The sequence below is a fragment of the Pseudorca crassidens genome, chromosome 4 (genome assembly GCF_039906515.1).
Source record: "Pseudorca crassidens isolate mPseCra1 chromosome 4, mPseCra1.hap1, whole genome shotgun sequence".
NCBI lineage: Eukaryota > Metazoa > Chordata > Mammalia > Artiodactyla > Delphinidae > Pseudorca > Pseudorca crassidens.
In genome coordinates, this window is record NC_090299.1 from 12,690,736 (window position 1) to 12,711,181 (window position 20,446).

Consider the following 20,446-nt stretch of genomic DNA (forward strand, 5'->3'; position numbering starts at 1 on the left):
AAGACAACTGGCTTATTTTCTCTGTGGTATTCATTAACAGTTTACCCTCCTATTTTTCATTCTCCTTTAACTTTCTCCATTTGTCTTCTTCTATCTATCCTGAATGAAAATGGAGTAGCATTTGACCAATAAAGCAGGTTGAAAAAGTGCAGAAGATTAAAATAACTTGTACTAGGGACTCAACCAAGTAATAAAGAATGGTTCTCCATTTTTAAGGCCTTAAAATAGTCTTGACATTCAAATTCAGGCTTTGGGAACTAACTATAAACACATATGAAAAAGACAGAAGCAAACAATCTTCAGAGGCTCACAACCTATCTTTAGGATCCCCGACAAAATAGAGGCAGAAACAATTATTCCTTGGTCCTCTCTGCCTCCTCCTTAACTCTATTTCTTCCCAGTTCCAGACTATGTTTTATTATGCTTGCCTCCAACAGGCAAAAGTATCCACACTCCAATATCAACCCCCTCTCCTCTTGGTCACTGATCAAAATTTAGATGCTGTGTTTGATCTCAGCTGACACTGAATTGAGATCTAGCTAAATAAAATAACTGATGTTAATGTCATTCAAAGGGAACAACCGCAGGCTTGGCCTGGAAGGTAGAAATAGAAGAGGCACATGGACTAGACTATCTGACTATGACTGAATCTGTATTGAAGACCTCTAGCAATTAGAAGAACATATTGCTGTGCTGCTTTAGCTCAGGGTTAAAATAAAATCCTTTCTTGCATCACACGGAACAAGTGCCTAAACAGGTGGTGTCTGTTACGACAGGCAAACGCCTGGAGAGATTATTCTGGTAGAAATTATCAGCCCAAGAATACCCAAGGGTGCTTATGGCATTTCTAAATGAAATACTCATACAAAGCTTAGACTTTAGCTGAAAATAAAAACCAGGTAAATCATACTGGAGGGAACAGTCAGAACAAAACTTAAAGCAAAATATTTTCTAACATCTGCAGTCAAGTGCTCTGCTGGAAAATGTGAAAGATGGATTCCCTCTGGTAGCAAATGAGAAATTCAGTGGATGTATTTACAACATTCTGTATATATTCATTGGAACATATGGCTCAGCGAATTATTCTACATGATAAATCTCCACTGAGGCAGCCTGCTACCCACTCAGGCCCTGAACCTTCTGAAAGTGGCAAAACCTCCTGCTAAGTGGTGTCATTCAGAAGAACAGAGGGTAAGAGAAAATAAATTGCATGCAGCGTTGGCTATTTGAGAATGTTCCTATGATCTACATAAAGCAAGGGGAGATGATTCTCTCTGACTTCAGCTGAAAGTTCTTCGAGCGGGGGCCGGGGGGCAGTGTCTTTTTTTTTTTTCTCCCTAACCAGTGATTGCAGGGAAAGAAGGTAGTATTTAGTAGGCAGACTCTGGTTTCCAGACATATCCCAATCTGCTTCCATCTCTCTGGCTTTGGAGCTTTCTGGACCCCTTCCAATATGCTCTTGGCTCTGTGGCCTGATTATCCAGAGCTGTGTTAATGAACAAGATGTGCTGATTTACACAGGAGACACACTCTCAATGAGAAGCTCCTTTGTGCATGTCTTTCTATAACTGGCTGGGAAGATGATACTCTCTACTGAGTTACATCAGAGCAAGGGATTTGCAGACACTGGATGTGGGCTGTGAGAAAGACACAGCACACCTTTCGTGGGACCAAAGTGACAATCAGTTGTGCTCAGAATTCAAGGCCAAATTTTATATAAGTAATGTCTTTATAGTTTTATCTGTAAGGGGTTCTCGTATACTCCTCACTAAACTGTGTGAAGTAAGTAGTATCACTATTCCTGTTTCACAGCTGAGAGTCAGATGGTCAAGGGCCCATCCTAAGCCGGAGCTTCACTTCAGGCCTGTTTCTGTGTCATAAGTCACATTTTATATATATTGTGGACACTCGAATATTAAGGAATTAAAGTGCTATATATGTATCAGTGCTTGAAAAAAGCTACCTCTAAATACCTGAGCTTCCCAAAGAAAGCTTACTGTCATGACAACTGTAGAAAAATTAGAAAGTTATACATTTACACCTAATACTAATCACTGAATCCATTTAAAAGGGAGAGAAGTTAAAAACTCTACCTTTAGGTATAAACAAAACAACTGGGTTAGCAAGTAAGTGTATCTATTGATTATATTTGCAAAATTGTGTTCTCTTCCAGTTAGAAAACTTCAATATAAATGAAAAATTATAATTTTGAGAGTCATGCTATCTTTTAAAAAGTGGCAAATTTATGTGTGTTTTTTAATTTACAGAACAGTTTATTAATGATTAGATTCCAAAAAAACCCTAAATTCTGCCTAGGTAGTGCAGTTAGAAAATTCTGAAAATGAGGCTTGAGTAATAATCTGGTAAGGAGCAATCCCAAAACTCTAATCTAAAAAATAAAGTATCAATACAATCTGTCACCTCCTCTACACTATTCTCTCCTAACTATTACTATCAGGGATCAGAACTAACCAGATAATTATCGTTACACTAGCGTCACCCCTGTAGATGCTCGTTTAACCAGTACACTTAAATAGGTGATTGTGAGTGACGAGTGTGTCTAGATGTGTGCAACTCTGTATGTGATTATAGTAAATGCCGTCTTCAGTTTTGGGGGGAGTTGGTCACAGGCCCTGCATTGCTTACTTGATGCCTTTAGAACGGCCTCCACTCCCATGAAGCATCTTGTTAATGAAAGCACTAGGGTGAACCAGGGGGGACTGGCTCCAGCTGAGTATAGACCTGCTTTAATGACCTAAAATAATTTATAAAGATTATCAATTCCTAAAGTTTAGATATGTGGCTCAAGTGGAATGAGCTGATTTTAAAAATCATCCTGAAAATACAGTCTAAATGAAGGACAACAGGGAATTATCAAAAGAAAACAATGTTTCTATAGATAGATTAATGTATAATAAGCTTGGATTTTTTAAAAGGCATGTATTTTTAAAAATGGAAGGAAAGTCTCATAGCCAAAAACAGACAAAACACATTATCACAAACCTGCGGGTAAGGGGGGTGGAGATTAAGACTATAATTAGGACGGCAAAAGCCCTAGAGTGAAGCTTTAAAATAAAATGCTGGGACTTCCCTGGTGGCGCAGTGGTTAAGAATCCACCTGCCAATGCAGGGGACACGGGTTCGAGCCCTGGTCTGGGAAGAACCCACGTGCCACAGAGCAACTAAGCCCGTGCGCCACAGCTACTGAGCCGGTGCTCTAGAGCCTGTGAGCCACAACTACTGAAGCCCATGCGCCTAGAACCCGCGCTCTCTAACAAGAGAAGCCACCACAATGAGAAGCCTGCGCACCGCAACAAAGAGTAGCCCCTGCTCACCGCAACTAGAGAAAGCCCGCATGCAGCAATGAAGACCCAACGCAGCCAAAAATAAATAAATTAATTTTAATAAATAAATAAAATGCTAAAAATTCTTAAAAGACATCAAAGAACATACTGCTTATGAGAATAAGATTTTAAGACAGACAGACCTGATTCTAAGTCTGGCCTGTTGTTTCTTTAACTGTGTGGTCTTGACAAATCTACCTAATTTCTTTTATTTTTGGTTTCTGCATCTGCAAAATGAAAATAACAATATTTCTACATTGAGTTTTTGAGGATTGAATAAAAAATAATGTAAATAAAACACTTAGCTCCGTATCTGCTACAGAGTCAGCACACACTGAACATTGGCTTTATTTAAGTGCTTGGAAAAAGGGAAGGTACAGCCTCAGAGTATAAGATACATGATATAACGATTACCAGAAGCAGAGAGAAAGCAAAGCTATTCAATTTCTACTTTACTTCCACTTCCTATAATACAAACAGTGATCCTGAAATTGGAAAGGACAGAGCAGACTTGGTTACCAGAAGACAGGAGTCTAAAGTAGATAAGAAGATGATTAAGAGAAAGCCAAGTTGCTTTAAATTAACTTTAAGTCTAAAGCAGAAATGAAATGTATGCAAGGGCAGGGAAAGAACATCCACGTACAGCTGTGGAACGGCTATTGGCAAATATTTAGACAATGGGATAAGATGCAGAAAAACTGAAAAAGTCAAAATTATCCCCAATATTCAAAACTGAGAGAAAGGAGATTTTGGAAATTCTAGCACGAGTCTTTGCCTCCTTGCTCCCTGCCTGGTTGTCTGTGATATGCTCGCTCCTCACAGAACACAGCAACGAATCCATCAGGGTCAGGCTTCCCTCCAGAACCAATCTTATTGTTACAAGATATTATGAACTGCATGTTTGTGTCCCCCAAAATTCCTATGTTTAAATCTTAACCCCCAATGTGAATGTATTAGGAGCAGGGGCCTTTGAGAGGTAATTAGGTTATGAGGGTGGAATGAATGGAATTGGTGCCCTTGTAAGAAGAGAAAGGAGAGTTTGTTCTCCCTCTCTCCCTCTCTCTCTCTGCTCTTCACCATGTGAGGATACAAAAAGAAGACAGCAATCTGCAAACTAGGAAGCAGACCCTCTCCAGACACTGGATCTGCCAGCACCTTGATCTTGGACTTCCCAGCCTCCAGAATTGTGAGAAATAAGGATTTGTTGTTAAGTCACACAGTCTATAGTAATTTGACACAGCAGCTCAAGCTAAGACACAAAGTATGATGTTACTATTCTCCTACCAGTAAGAATTAGAATTGAGTCCTTTAGGTAGATCTAACTTCTCATGGTTCTTTCTGCTAAGTGCCCTTGTCCCTGCAACTCTCTCTGCCTCCTTTTATCCGTAGCTGAAAATTCTTGAGAATAAACTTTTAAATAGATATTTTGCGGACATTTTTCAGATAAAACTAATTACTAGCAGCTACAATGGCTCCACTGAGAACAAATGCCCAATACTTGTTCATGCCAATTTCATTTCCTATGAGATAGAATCTTTATGTTAGTAAAGAAGAATAACCTACACAGAGTAGATATTAATTTCAGAAAGAAATATGACCAATTTCCCTATGATTTTCTAGGAGAATTGGAGGCTGGATGACAGTAGAATTCAGGGGATTGATAGCTGCATGAACTATATCCAAACAGTGAATAATACATTGATATCAGCTGAGACATATATATTCACTCTACCCTATTCCAATTTTTATCAGTGATCTGATTTAACCACATAAGGCATTTTTACTAAATAGGCATTTTTATTAACAGTATAGGTGACTCCAACTTAAGGAATGGATCCATTTATTGGAAATAATTGACAATAAATTTAAAAATTCTTGTTGAGCTAGACGAGTGGCTTGTAATAAACAATATGCAACTTGATGGGAATAAAGACTGAATAACGGCTCAAAAAGTCAAATGTAAAATTTCAGAGTAAGAGCACTTCTTGTTTAAAAACACCCGTCATAAGATAATAATGAGATGTGGCTGCTAAAACAGCTCACATTAACTTGAGTTGTAGATAAATATCAATATCAAAAAAGGAAAGGTATACTTCCATTGTTCTGTGAATTTTTACCTCCAAATCCAAAACACTGCATTTTGTCCTGGATTCCACATTTTCAAAAACACACTGGGGTTATTTGGAGACTATCAAAAATAATGAAAGTCCTACAAATTATGTCATTTGAGGAATATTAGAATTAACAAACACTGGAAATGTAGAGGTATAGCAGGAACATAAGAACTGCATTCAAATATTTGAAAGATTTCAGAAGAAGGTTAGAATGAACTGAGCAGCTCCAAATGCCGGAACTAAGACTAAAACTGTAAGTAATAAGACAAATTTCAGCTCAGTACCATTTCCAAGGAAATAAAACTGTAATGGTCTTGCAAGAAGGTAAGCTCCTCATCACTGAGATGTTCCACCCAGAGGTCGAAATGGCCACTAGCACTCATTCAAAGCACTACAGGAGAAGCCGCTATGTTAACCTGTAAAGGTTCATTCTACCCCAAACCCACTGGACCACCAGCATCTCACTTTGAAGAGAGATTTTTTTTTTTTTTTTTTGCGGTACGCGGGCCTCTCACTGTTGTGGCCTCTCCCGGTGCGGAGCACAGGCTCAGAACGCGCAGGCTCAGCAGCCATGGCTCACGGGCCCAGCTGCTCCACGGCATGTGGGATCTTCCCGGACCGGGGCATGAACCCGTGTCCGCTGCATCGGCAGGCGGACTCTCAACCACTGTGCCACCAGGGAAGCCCTAAGAGAGATTTTTTTTTAGTGTAATTGTTCCCAATATTTGATTGCAGCAAACCAAATTTCTTTTATTAGTTTTCTTTCTCAGCCCCAATGAAAGGTGTATATTTAGAATTAAGGAAGACCTTTCATGGAATTATCAATAGGTTTTTGTAAACACCAGCCTATCTTTGCAGACAACCCGAAGAATGGAGCAGTTGATCATTCATCAGCTGTGACCTCTGGAGTAGTGTCTTTACTTGGAGAGAAACTGAAGTTCCACCCCATCACACTTATACTTGCTTGACTTCACAACTGCAATATGCCCCTCTAGAGAGAGGTTCATTGTTGGTGTCATGAGCATCGATCGATTGTATCGAAGCTCTCTCACCGTCCCTCACTCCTCTTAAGTTTCAAGGCCCAGAGCATGCCCAGGGCTCACTGCAGGCAGACTCATTCTGATCAATGCAACACTAGCATACAGCATGCGTTTATAGAGCCAGAGGCAGTCAGGGTCCCAAGGTATTCCCATTGTAGACAGAATTTCAGCTTTATTAGGTAACTGTCAGATTTGCCTTGGTGTCTCTTAAAATTCTGAATCAGGAGAAAATATAAATGCAGAAAAGCCATGATAAGTTAACTTAGCAATCTGTTGTAATAAACATGTTCACTATGAACATACATTATGGAAATCAGATGGAGAGCCCAGAAAGCGATAACAGAGCAAGAAATGTATGCATAGTGAGATCACAAAAATCATAAACGTTATATATCAGGAAGAGTTTTTCTTTTTAAGCATCCTGGTCAAGATTCCTACTCAACATATTTGAGGAGCAACCCCTCTATTTAAAAGTTAATCATTCAAAGGGTACAATAATGCAAAGAAAGTTTGGAACCCAAGAGGTAGTATCCACAATGAAAGCAGAGAAAGGAGGTATTACAGTGTGGAGGATGATACCCATGGATATTTATTGTCTCTATTGAGATCCAGACGTGCAATTTATTGTCTTACTTTATCTAATTTCTTTGTCTCTGTATACAGGTCCTACCGTGTGTTCATTCCAATATATATTTCTTTAATCATGAGCTGCAAAAGAGAAAATCTTACGTCTAAAGCTTCTTCTTGTACAAGCCTCAGATTAGGGCGGGAGAGAAGAGTAGGGAGTGTTTCTTTAAAATCTGGTGGAAAAATTCTTAGGTAAAGAAATGTATTGTCTAGCAAATAATTGGCTTAAAAGGCTATTTTATATATGAATAGTTTCCTTGGCATGACTAGAATAGACTGTGAATAAGACAAAAAAAAAACAAAACTGCAAAATAAAAAAAAGGAAAAATTTGAGTTTCCCCTAGCTGCCCTATAGAGAGAGGGTGACAGCTGTCCTAGGAACCTGGAAAACCAGAGGGGACATGAGGAGCAGGGAAGAAAGCCCAGCAAGATGGTAGGTGGTTGGGACATGAGGAGGACAAACAGCCAGTGGGGAGTCCCTGGAGCTGGTCTAGCCACATTTAAGGGTTTAAGGATGGAGATGGCTAAAGATCAGAGTCAACCGTCCCCTCTACTGTGCTCGGATGAAACACAGCCTTCTTCCAGAATGACCCCTCATCTTCAGTAAAAGTCTATTCACACAATTGTCTTTTGTGAATATTAAGATGAAAATTGTGGCACAGGAGCTATATATATTGCCCATTTGGATCAACTCAGAACAAACAGAAGGAAATGTAAAAGATTATAAATGAAAAAGGTCAATGGAGAATTCATCAGACTTAATAAACTGGAATAAGAAGTGATGAGAAGAAATAGATTCTGATATTCTTTGGAAATATTGATTAGTATACCATATATGAAGCTGAGATGGATAAGGAACTGAATCACAGAATGACTCAAATGGGCTGGAAAACTTGGAGACATAGTGGCAGCTGAATTCAGGATTAAGTACACAAAAACTGGCTGTCACCATATGACTCTTGGTGATATTAAAGTAGAACAGCTGATTCAATTCTGTCTCCTAGAGATGCTTTAAGGTCTGACACGGGATAGGAGGGGGGATTAGAGCACGTTGAATGGGAGAGACTCTGGGTCCCTACTTCAACCAAAACAGGTCCAATTTTGCATGATTTGCAAAATGAGATTCTGTATATTTCAATTTTAATAGGGACCCATATATTAATACATAAGTACGAATAAATATTTTTAAAGTTTTGATACTATTGCTGAAAATACCTAAACACTGGCTGAATCAAACTAGAAAGTATTTACAGCTTGTGATATAATTTACAATTCTCCAAAAAGCAGCACAATGGAGGGGAAAAGAAGAAAGGAGAATGAGGAGAACACAAGATGGCTGGTGGCCAATCATTAAATGCAAGCTTTCTTTCATCAATTTTTAATTCAGGCTTAATTCCACTTTCTTGTCCCAACCTCAGAAGTTAAAATTCCCATCTCATAACCTATGGCAATCTCTGTACATCCAGATAAATAAAGTTCTATTATCCTTCCCGTGGTCCTATGAGTACTGTGCAATACTGTTGCCTAGACCAGACGGCTGCTCACCTCTTCTTCTTCCTGGACATATCTAGACTACTGTTCTCAGCCTCACTTAATTAGCTGTGACAACGTGACTGAATGCTAGCCAACAAAATGTGTGTGGAAGTAAACTTAACATTTCCAGCCTTGACCCATTAAAGCCATCCATATTCTTTTCCCTACTACCTGCTGGGTGTCAATACCCAGGGCAGCCTAAAAGCTTCAAGCTGAAGATGGCAGAGCCCCTATCAGCCTGAATCTGTGAATGGCTGCGTGGAGCAGAGCACTTCAACAAACTGGAACTACCTCTTTATTTTTGAGCCATTAAAACATTCTAGGAGTCATTTGTTATATGATGTTGATTTGTTATATTCATGATGTTGCCTAAACTAGTATAAATATGTAAACTCCCTGACCTACTTCATTTTCTTTGTTAACTACTTAGCAAATCTTCAGAAGTGTTTCATTAACAATGTCAATTTTTCTCTAGAACTGACGGTGAAATTGGTGTTCATCTATACCAAACGTGTAAAGTTCTATTCCATTTAGGGCCTGTAGAGAAACCCGTATGTGCTACCAATTTAGCAAAATAATATTTTCTGACAAGACTCCTATACAGCACAAGTATGGTATTATGGAAGAGTTGCAAATTACCTACTTTAAAGAAGGTTCTCCAGCTATATTTTCCAGCCAATTATTTACCATATACCCAAGCAGTTTAAAGAAGGTTGAATAATATAAGCTTATCCAATAATGCTTTGGTGCCTTAGCCGTTATGAAATACTGAGCAACTTGACAAGTGACGGTAAATTTCCTCTCTTATTTTGCTAGCAGAGATGTGGCAAAACAAAATCCCATGCTGGATATTTGGGGGTGGTTCAGAAGTTCTATTCTGGAATTTTTTAGTTGTCACTCTCAATCACTGCAGCATGCTTGTTCTCAAATATCTCTTTCATTTGCAATTAATTCATACTTCTTTGACATGTGAGAACCCTTGAACTGCTCACATATTCTAATTTATATGCTTTTCTTCAGGCACATTCAGAATAAACTACCTATGAAATGGTAGACGACCTTTTGAATTTTTCTTTGATAATAAAGGGAATCAGACTGAAGAGACTGACACTCTGGGTAACATAAGGTTCTACAATCTTTTTCTAGAGGACTCAGGAGAGAGGAAAGCAGTAAAAATTTAAATACAGCATGTCCAAAGGAATCTGCTACAATATATTATGTTTACCACGTGTGTGAAATGCAAAATAATGCTTATACATCAGATTCTCTTTGGTGAGGTGACTATCAAAACCCATTTCAATGTCTGAAAAACTTTATTTCAAGTTCTATCTAATTCTTTCCTTGTATGATCCCAAAAATGCAGACACAAAATCAATGGAAAAGACATGAAATGATGAGACAGGTAGATATGGTTTCAAGCTTTAGTTTATACTGCAACCTCCCATCTATAGCAGCATTTATATTTTCCTTAAAAATTTTCCTTGAGGAGAGAAGTTAAAAAGAGAAGGAGAGAGGGGCTGAACATGAAATGTAACCTCTCCGCTTGCTCAAATGCATAGTGATCCTTGAGTAACCTGACTTCCCTTTCTCAGTTTAGTGGAAAAAATATTTCCATTTATTTTTGTGCAGAAATACAAATAAAATGCCATCTAAATGGCATTGCTTTTATAGGGATAAGCAGGTGATCTCACACTGGTCTCAGTTCAGACTGATTGTTCCATCTCTTTACTAAAGAAATACAGTTAAAAACAAATTTAGTTTAAAGGAGTCTAGCAATAATACCTGCCTAATAGAAACAATTTCTTAGTGCCTTCAACAGGCCCTGATAACAAAATGCATAACAGCTGCAAAAGAAGTAGCCTAATGAGTATCTTCTACTGATGGTGATTGATCCAGTCTCATAATGAAGTGAAAGCTTTTTTAGAGCCAAAGCAATTTTTGCCCACATCCTTTACCAGGAGAAACCATAATGAATTGTGTTAGTACCCAGTATTTATTGAAAATTTCATCTTAGAATGTTGGCCAGATGTCATTATACCAGAATTAAGGGCAGCCTGAGAGCCTTGCTGTAATGTACAGAATCTCTCTCCATCACTTTTGGAGTTGGTTTGGGTCTGCCCCCAAATATTACAGAGAAGTAAAAGAAGCTTTAAACTACAAACGATTAAGTGTTTTATGCACAATGCATCTTGTATCTTTTCTTAAAAGAAATTTAATTACCTAAATTCCGTATACAGTTTCAAAGTACAAATGTTAGTCTAATAAGTAAGATAAAAATATTTTTAAAATCTCACACTGACCTCTGATGTTCCTAAAATTTTTAAAACATTTAATACTGTTTGCAACTTGAAAACTATATTTTAGTAGTTTCAGATTATTCTAATGCTTTCAGATTATTCTGAAAAGAATTAGAATTATGTATCATTCTAAAGAGTAAATGGTACATGAAAAGCATTTTCATTAAAATGGTTGTATTTAATGGATTATCTAGTCTCATATATTGAAATCATGATATATTCTACTTTTACATTATTTCATGTCATCAGACATAATCACTTTCCTTGATCTGATGAATTTTAGAGAATTACTGTCAAGCTATCTTTGGCTGAGAGATCTGTTTATATGAAACTGATTTGTAGTTTTGTAGCTAAAAGATAAATCCATCTGCTGTCTGTCATCTCACCTTTTTTATGAAAGGCTGCCGCTTGAAGCCTAGAACACATAAAAAAATCTTTTTTGGCTGCTTCATTTTCACATATTAAATTAGAGTTTTCAGCATTTTAGATGGAATGTTCTCTCAACTGCGCTTATAAAAACCATTAATTCTCATTTCTAACATCAGTATATATAAACTGACTACATACATTCAGATGCAAAGCAGGTCACTAGCTTTAGACAAGAGTCACAGTATGAGAAACATTAGGAGTCAGTTCATAGCATGTGGCCTGATGACTCAGAACTCCATGTCCTACAGAGCTGAAAAGAAAGAGTGAAGCTTTCATCTGAGGTACACCTAATATGTTAACTATGTTTCATCCTCAGGTGTGATAATCCAAGTTATCACAAATAGCATATTGCAGCTAAGAAAGCTTTCAGGTTTAAGTATTAGCAGGAATATATTTACCCTAATTGAAAGTGCCGTTTGTTTTTAAAGCATCCTGTTCTACTTTTACCTTACACTGGCCATGCGGATTAAATTAAGTCCGTAAAGTGCTTGCAAAAGCTGTACTTTTTGCATATTCTAATCAATTACAGTTGTTTTTTGGATTAGATTAAGAAGTGCAAAACCAGAAAATTCCAAAACTATAAAAGACACCATGTGTATACATGATATTTGTGATGAGGTTGGTAGTTATAAAGTTTGTTGTAACCAAAGACTCTTTCTGATGCTATGACTTGAGGTAATTGCTATTTGGAGATCTCTACAGGATGTTTCTGCCAGGAAAAGTGCAGAATACACTAAGGTGCATACGGGTCTTACCCTGAAATGTGAGTCTGTCCCCCAAATAATAAACTCCTAGATTTAGTACGGTATAAAATACTCTTTCATACAGCAAACAACTCTTCTTATGCGGCTTTCACTCAGGAATGAAACACTATGAAACAAATGAATTTTCCTTCCACACACATACACACATGCACACACGCACAAAAGCAGTTCACGTTCTGGTGAGTGAGCCCCCAAACCCATCGACACAGGTGCAAAAGAGGAATATTTTTCACAATGCCTCATTATAAGTTAAAAGCATTACCCTAGAGCACTACGGCGTCCCTGTACAATTTGAGCGAACGTTTCTCTGCCTGTGGATGTGTAATTTTAATAGCAACCAGAGCAATCTACTTGTCTATTCTGAAAGTTCATTACCAGTCTTTTCCCTTCTCTATTTAGAGTATCATATTTCTTAAATTTTAAGCTTGGTATTTCTTAGCACCTATAAAGGGTAGCAGGTGGTCTCTTTAGGAGCCTGAATTTGTCTATTCACATACCGGGTAAAATCAGAGAGCTGTCTTCTCTCCTCTGTATCCCCTTCGAGAGGGACCTGCTTCCATGGTGAGAGGTTATTGGATGTCTAATCTTGTTTGGTCCCTAGTGACTCCACTGAACCTGCCTTTGAGACTGTGGACCTAGAAATAAAAATCCTGATCATGAGGAAAATTTCAAGATGGCCAGCTTACAAGCTATTAGCTGTTTATAAGGACCTTCATTTAGTTCAGGGACTCCATATGTAAAGCAAAGTACAAAATAGATGCTATTTAAGTTTTTCACATTATTTTGTATTTTAAGACGAAAGACCAGAGATTAAATATTGGCACAGAGTTAATTAAATGTTAATTAATTATTATTTATTTATATATATATTTTATATATAATTAAATATTGGCACAGAGTTAATTAAATGTTGGCACAGAGTCATTTAAAAGAATGTACTGTTAATGTAACTTTGTACTGTTAATGTACTGTTAGGAGTACTGTTAATGTAACTTTGTACTGTTAATGTACTGTTAATGTAACTTTGATCTATCTATTTGTATAAGGAAAAAAATCCCCATTCTAATCTACCTGACTCCTTCATATTTGTATTTCAGAATATATTTCCAAAGTATCAAATCTGGAGAAATAAATTTCTATAATGATTTCACTATGTATACAGTGGTCAATATCATGATGGAATCTATGATGCAAGATTGGCTGCATTATATTTTAAATTTCTAATTCAAAGATTATTGGTTACTCCACTTCTTGCTGATATCTGAATTCCACCTCTTATTGGCTTAGCTACATTTTACAAAGTTTCACATCTTTTCATTATTTTATCAGTTTGAAAATAATCCATTGCGTCTGATTTTTATCACCCACAAATGATTTTTTGTGAATTATAAATTTTATGAAAAATACTAGTGCCTAATTCTTCAGCTAAATTCATAGGTCATGATACAAGCAAGGTCACTGCTAGACCATAAAATGATGTTCAGATCAAAAGATTTCCCCTTTTATGAAAACACACCTCTGCCACGGCATCTTCACATAAGTAAAAGAAGAGTGTTCTCCAGGTGGATGAAGCTTTGAGCTCAGCAAGTTAAAGGCGGACCGCATATCATTTACCAACTCAGCCAGGTGCCTCCACTTTACACACTGGCCAGCGATACTAAGCTAAAAAACAAATGCTGTAACATGACAGAGCTTGCTTTTACAGAGGAAAAACTTCAACTCCACTCAGAGGCCATATGCTGACAAGAATCAGCTACATTGGAAATCTTTTTCCTTAGTAATGTGAAAGACCAGGGGATAAGCGGGTATAACAGTATAAGTCAGTATAAATATACGTGTGTGGGAACGTGTCACGTATCTGTCATATACGTATATGTGTGTGACAGGCTGAGACGGTATACAGATGTAGATGTAACAGGGAGTTCAATTCATGTCAGTCATGGAACAGACCGGGGAAGTGTTCCAAGAGATCCTATACATACACATACACTCATAAATATGTACATACACACAAACAACACACACAGGTAAGTGAAAGCTCATCACTACCTCTAGAAAAAAGCCTCAAATCATATTTTCTGGTTTATATAACATTCTTGACATTATTTTTCTATGCAAGTCATGGTTTTGACACCCGCAAAGCCCATGAACGATTCCTAGGAAATAAAAATAGAATCTGGGTAGTAAAACAAAGTCTAACCTTTTTTTTTTTTCTTTTCCTTTGTGCTTCGTCTAATTTTCCTTGTTCATAGGGGGCCCAGAGCAGAGGCCTCGCCTCTGGCCCTCCTAGTGCAAAGCAGCCGCGCAGGACACTGCACCTCAGACACTCCGTGCAGCAGCGTTGCTCGCGGCACTACGATTCAAGATGGCGGCAGCGGGCCGTGCGCAGAGACGCTTGCCAGCACTGCGAGATTTGGAGCGAGCGGGAGCAGCACAGCTGTACCCGACATGTGAGAACTCCGCCCCTCCCGCCCAGATCCCTGTAAATCAGCCCCGCCCACCGGCTTTGACGGGGAGCCTGTGCTCTAGAGCACGAGCTCACATCTCTCCCTTCCTTGATCAAAGAAAAAAGTTTTCCTGTGCTTCCAACTGAACTCAGTGTCTTTCCATTGGCTTGACGCCTGGCAGGAGGACCCTTGTTGGGGCCCTACTCAAAAGGGTTGGTAAGTTTCACCGGAAATTTGAGAATGAGATTTCTTTTCTTTCTTGGTTCCCAAAGATTGAAGAACCAGTTAATGATAGCATTTGTCACATTGGTACAGCGCTATGGAATTTTGGTACTAGTCATGTGGAATGGCGTGTGGAAATGACGTTTGCTCCCTGGGATCAGTGGCTTTCACATTCAACTTAATATCTTTTTGTTTAGAAATATTATGTTGAATGTAAAAGCTATTGATTACAAGCAGAAAATATACTTAACAATTATTGCCTTAAAGAAGAATATAAAGTGCTCTCCAGCTGAAGTGGTTACAGCTGGTGGCATACAATAAACCACCACACCGGTGTTTCTCAGCTCATAGCGTATCAGAGAGTTTCCAGATTCTTCTTCAACAAATGCTTGCATGTTTATTTTTTCTTTTAGCTTAAAATCCATGGTAGAGTTTCAGCAAAAATAAATAGGAAAACATGAGGCAGGGATGCCTGCCGAGAGATTGGCGGTCTAAAGAGCCTGCTATGTAATCAGCTAAGGCAGCTAGTGGCTTTTTACAGCTTCAAAGCTGCACTTTTTCAGAGGTTGAATTTTTCAGCCCATGCATCCTGCCCACAAATTAAAAGAATGCCAAGGATACTGGATTGCTGCTCTGGTAAACAATAACTTTAAATATTACAGTTGATCTAAGCCACCCTTCAACTTTACATTCAAATGAGCACACACAAATATACTCTCCGGAATTAATAGATTCTGTGGTCTATTTATACACCTTCAATCAACCCACCATCTTTGCACTCAGTCATCAGCCTACAATGAGTGACCTCACCTCTTACTGCCCTTCTCTTTGGGAGAGAAGAAAGGTCTCCTCCCAGCCTCCATACCCATCTTATTGATTGTCTTTCCAAGCCACAAAGAATTTTTTCCTCAGTTGATGTTCCGTTTAAATGTGGTATAGTTTTGGCCGTGCCATTAACAACTCCCCAGAGGGCATACCATGCCTGAGAGAAGGGCAAGGCTGCCCAAAGAAAGATGAGAATGGATAATCTAAAGTTACTACCCATAAACACTGGGGCCAGCCTATGACTAATTTCTAACTAACAAGCAGCTCTTTCAGATTCCACTGTGTTTGTCACAGACTGCATTTAACCCAGAGATTTCTCTCACTACTCATTAGCTCTCTGGCACAAGCTAATTGCTCTATGCAGCAACCAGGCTCTGGAAACTTGTAGGGTTGGAGCTATAGAAACCTAACAGATAAAAATACAGAAATATTTTTTAAGAAATCATCTTTTCACAGAAACTCTCACTATCATCACTCCCCAGAAGACACTCAGGGCAATGGTGTTCTACTCCACCCTACACCTCCTCAAAAACAAGGAAATCCTTTTCTACCTTGCAGTAGCTAAACAATATTAATGTATCAGAGATGTCCTTACTTGCCATCTGGCTTTCTGACAGGCTTTGGATTTTAAATCAAGCATGAAGTATGAAAAGTTGTAAACAGCAAAAGTCTGATAAAACACTCCTTTGATATTTGCAAGTTTCATTCCCTTTAGACAGTGTGTTGGATAAATGAAATTAGGACTTCAACACATGTCCTCTGACTTATAGCGAGGTTTACACCTACCTTTCTCAGAAGTTTCTCTGCTCTTAAACAACTGCTGCATCATAAGACCAAAGTAATTTCTTAGGAATTGTTTTTCAACTCAGACCATTATGTAAAGACACCCTAGATCATTAAAAGGTTTATATCTGCTGTATAAAAAAGAATAAGGAAAAAAAAAAGAAGTGAACTATTACATTTAAACTGGAGATAGAGACTAGTAATGGGAAGTAGATTTATCCTGGTGTGGAAAAAAACTAATACACCACAGCAGCTAAGCAATATTCATTTTTATGGTATAGTATACAAAATATATAAACCATTTGTTTGAGATAGAGATTGACCAAAGAAAATATTATCCTCATGGCTTTTCTCTACACAGGTAATAATTTTTAAAGTGAAATGAGCAGACCTATAAACCAGTAGAAATATCAAACTATTTCTCTGAAAACTTTTTTTTTAAAAAAAGCATCTAAAACCTTATACTGAACCTAGTATTGATAGAAATACATAGAAGTAAATAGGAATTACTTTGTAAGCTTTCCTTCTCTCTTTCACCTTTAGACATTGCAATTTCATTGAGGAATAATGGTAAAAAACACCGAAGCAATTTTTTTAAATGTTTCTATGGCTTGTGAGTCTCCTAAAGTTAGAATCTTCTTAAATCTCCAAAGAGATTGAGGTTTCGAAATACTCTTAGCAACTTTATAGGTCAGAGATGTTATACACACAGACTAGCTTTGGGGCACTACTCTGGATTTAACTGATTTGAAGGAGGCTCATCAACTGCAGACTGAGAGCGGCTGTTTCCAGAGTTATGATCACATTTCCAGCGACGATTTCTACCCGTTACCTACCATGAACCACTTATTAAATACAGAACCCATTGCCTTGAAGAATTTGTTCATGATCTCTGCAACAGTGGCATCTGCAGAGGGGAGCTCCAGCCGCTTGAAACACATTAAAACATACTTGAGATTGACAATGAGTAGAGAACATCTGGCAGACTTGGCCAAGATTTCAATCAAGTGTGATATTGCTGTTACTTGACTACATTGACTTAATAAATTAGTTGGCTGCTGTCAGCACAAGGAAAGTTTGGTTGTAATTACTATCCTGTCCTTTTTTCTATTTTCTGAAATGTTCTTTCACTTAAATGTTCATGTTCTACGTGAAAGGTATGAAAATGAATTTCATGGAATAATATACCATTTAGAAAAGGAATACAAGGTTCATTTTCAGCTGACTAAATTTAACGAGGTGACCACTTCTTTAATGAGCTTGCAAGCCTGTAGCCTTGAAAAGGTAAATAAAATCACACTCATCTCCACTCTATAGAAGTGCCTCCAATTGCATGTCCGGAAGAATGGAGTCTTCACTTTGATCTATAGATTGAATGGCTATAATAAATGTCCAAGTATACACGATTGGGGGAAAGCAAAGGTACTTCTCAATACCAAAAATCCATTGATCTTCAATAAATAATACCCTACCTTCTGCAGCATTTTAAGCCTTATGTTTATATTTCACATTTAATCCCAGAACAATCCATTTTGCAGATGATTAAACAGAGACTCAAAGAGATTCACTGATATGCTCTAAAGCATATCATAATTACTAAAGCAAGTGAATGGGGATTCCAACTCTAAGTCTGGAGCTTTTCCACTATGTTGCATTTGCTATGTTTGCCTTTTAGAAATGTTGGTTGAGGGCTCAGGTTTAAGTACAAGATGTTGGCTCTGATCACTATTATTTCGAGGGCGAGTGGAAAGTAATAATTATGTCTGCTGACAAGATAGCGCGATATGCTTAAAGACGGAAGGATGTGAAATTTAGTCTTAGAAGCCAGGCAAGTTCAGCAGGATTTAAAAGAAATGGTCACAGTTCATTTCGCACAAAGCTGGACTCAGAGCAGAAAAACTATTTCTAATCTCTTCATCTGGTGCATTGGGACATCCATTTACCAGGCCTAGCAAATCTGGGCTCACCAACTAGCGGAGCGGAGCCTGCACATGCCTGGGAAAGTAGAGGCTGACCACCAGCTATGCACACGGGTCTGTTGATGGGGTATAGTCCCTCTATTTTGGTGGTGTCTGCACAGATAGGGTGCACAGAAGGTGTCTTATAGTAAAAGGAAGGCTGTCTCTTCACATATTAAACTTGCTTCCTCCATGGGTAAAGCATTAGCAACTGTACCCAGAAAAAAAAAAAGCCTACCATTTGTACATTAATTATACTTCCTGATTTTACCAATTTTTCCCTTTGCCCACTGCCAGTGATTAAAACTCCACACTGGCTCACACTTAACAGTTATGCCCCCCAAGTCCGATTAATGTTAAGTCTCCATTTCTGTTCCCTCTACTCATGTAGAGCTTAAAACCACTGAAACTCTCCAGCTTTGATGCCATTACACTGTCAGCCTGCAGACGCTCAGTAGTTGGACCAAGTTTATATTATAAATAGGATGTTTTTATAAAGACTGTCCCCTACAGAAGGTCAAAGTAGTTGCAGAATTAACATCGCCATGGTTGAGATGAGCCACATAGCTAAGATTATCATAGTGTTAGTAAAAATAGGTCAGCCACACATAAATGTGTGAATTCTCCCTCCTCTGAACTCCCTTAGCATTTTATTTTTATCTCTCATATGGCACTTATCACTTTCTACCTTGTATGATAATTATCATACAAATGTTCCTTAGAACATTTGGCCTCTTCTGTTCTCATGTTCTCTCCCCAGGAGAGGCCACAGTCACACACACGCACCTACACACTCGCTGCTCCAGCCAGACTGAATTACTTTTGCCTCTCTGATGTTTTTTACCTCATCTCACTGAGACTGGCGCCTTCCTGTTGCCTAACTTTTTTACTAACTGCTAAACTGACTCCTACTTCAGTCTCAAGTTAAGGATCCTTTCTTCTGGAAGCTTTCCCTAACCCTCTAAAACCATCCCACTGTATCTTTTTGCTTCCTCTATCCTAGGACAAATCACACTTCATTTCCTCTACATGGGCAGATGGGCAGGTGAGAATGGGTCTATGAGATCAGGGCTACAGCTAAGTTCCAAGGAAATCAGGGCAACCAGACACGGCCTAGCAATGAGTTCTGAGTACTCTATGTGAACGACCTCTGTATGAATGGGTAGGCATTGCAGTTTAGGTGAATCACAAGGCTAACAGCCCAGCCCAGCCGACATGAACAATTATGGGACATATTCTATTAACATGAATAACAGAGCACAGGTTTTACACATAAGCCTTTGATGAAGCCTTTTCAGTTTAAAATAAACAGAACACCCCAAAATATTATAGGTCCAATAGCTCAACTGGTACAGGGGGAAGAAATTTATTATTACTTTTTAGTAACACCTCTCTCTTTAAGCAGAAACTTGGAGATGACAATCATGACTTCTTTCTGAGGTAAGGAAAAGAGTAGAGGGTTGGAGTAGGCTGCATAAAGGAGGTGGCATATTGGTTGAGTTGGGTTTAACCAAATGAAGAAGGGGAGGAATCTCAGACTTCAGACAGAGCAAAAAGCATGAACACATTTCTAGAGACATGAAAGTTTGTGTGTACATGACTAGAAATGTATGGTTTGTTGGTTAAGGTCAGAGCATAGAAGGTAGATGTGGGAGAAGCAGAGTGCATGCAGGAGATGAGGTTAAAACAGTAGGTTGATCTAAGATTACAAATAGCCTTGAACACTAAGCAAAGGGATTTGAACTTAATTCTGTAATTCGGAAGCCACCATCTCAAGTTTCCAAGAAAGAAGACATATATGCTTAGCTGTGACTCAGAGAAACAATTTTAGTGACAAGCTAATGAATGAGAGAGAAGAGAAAGGCTGGAGACAAGAAGATCTAGTTGGGATGCCATTTCTATGATTTGAGTAACCAGTTTCAGTAATTTAAGAATAACGTATCTGTAAAGTTCAATATAAATGTTAATTTAAAACTATTATCTCAATATGATTGAATTCAATAACCTTTAAGGCAGCAGATATTGAGGCAGTTTTGTTTTGTTACTTAGCTTCAAGTAATCCA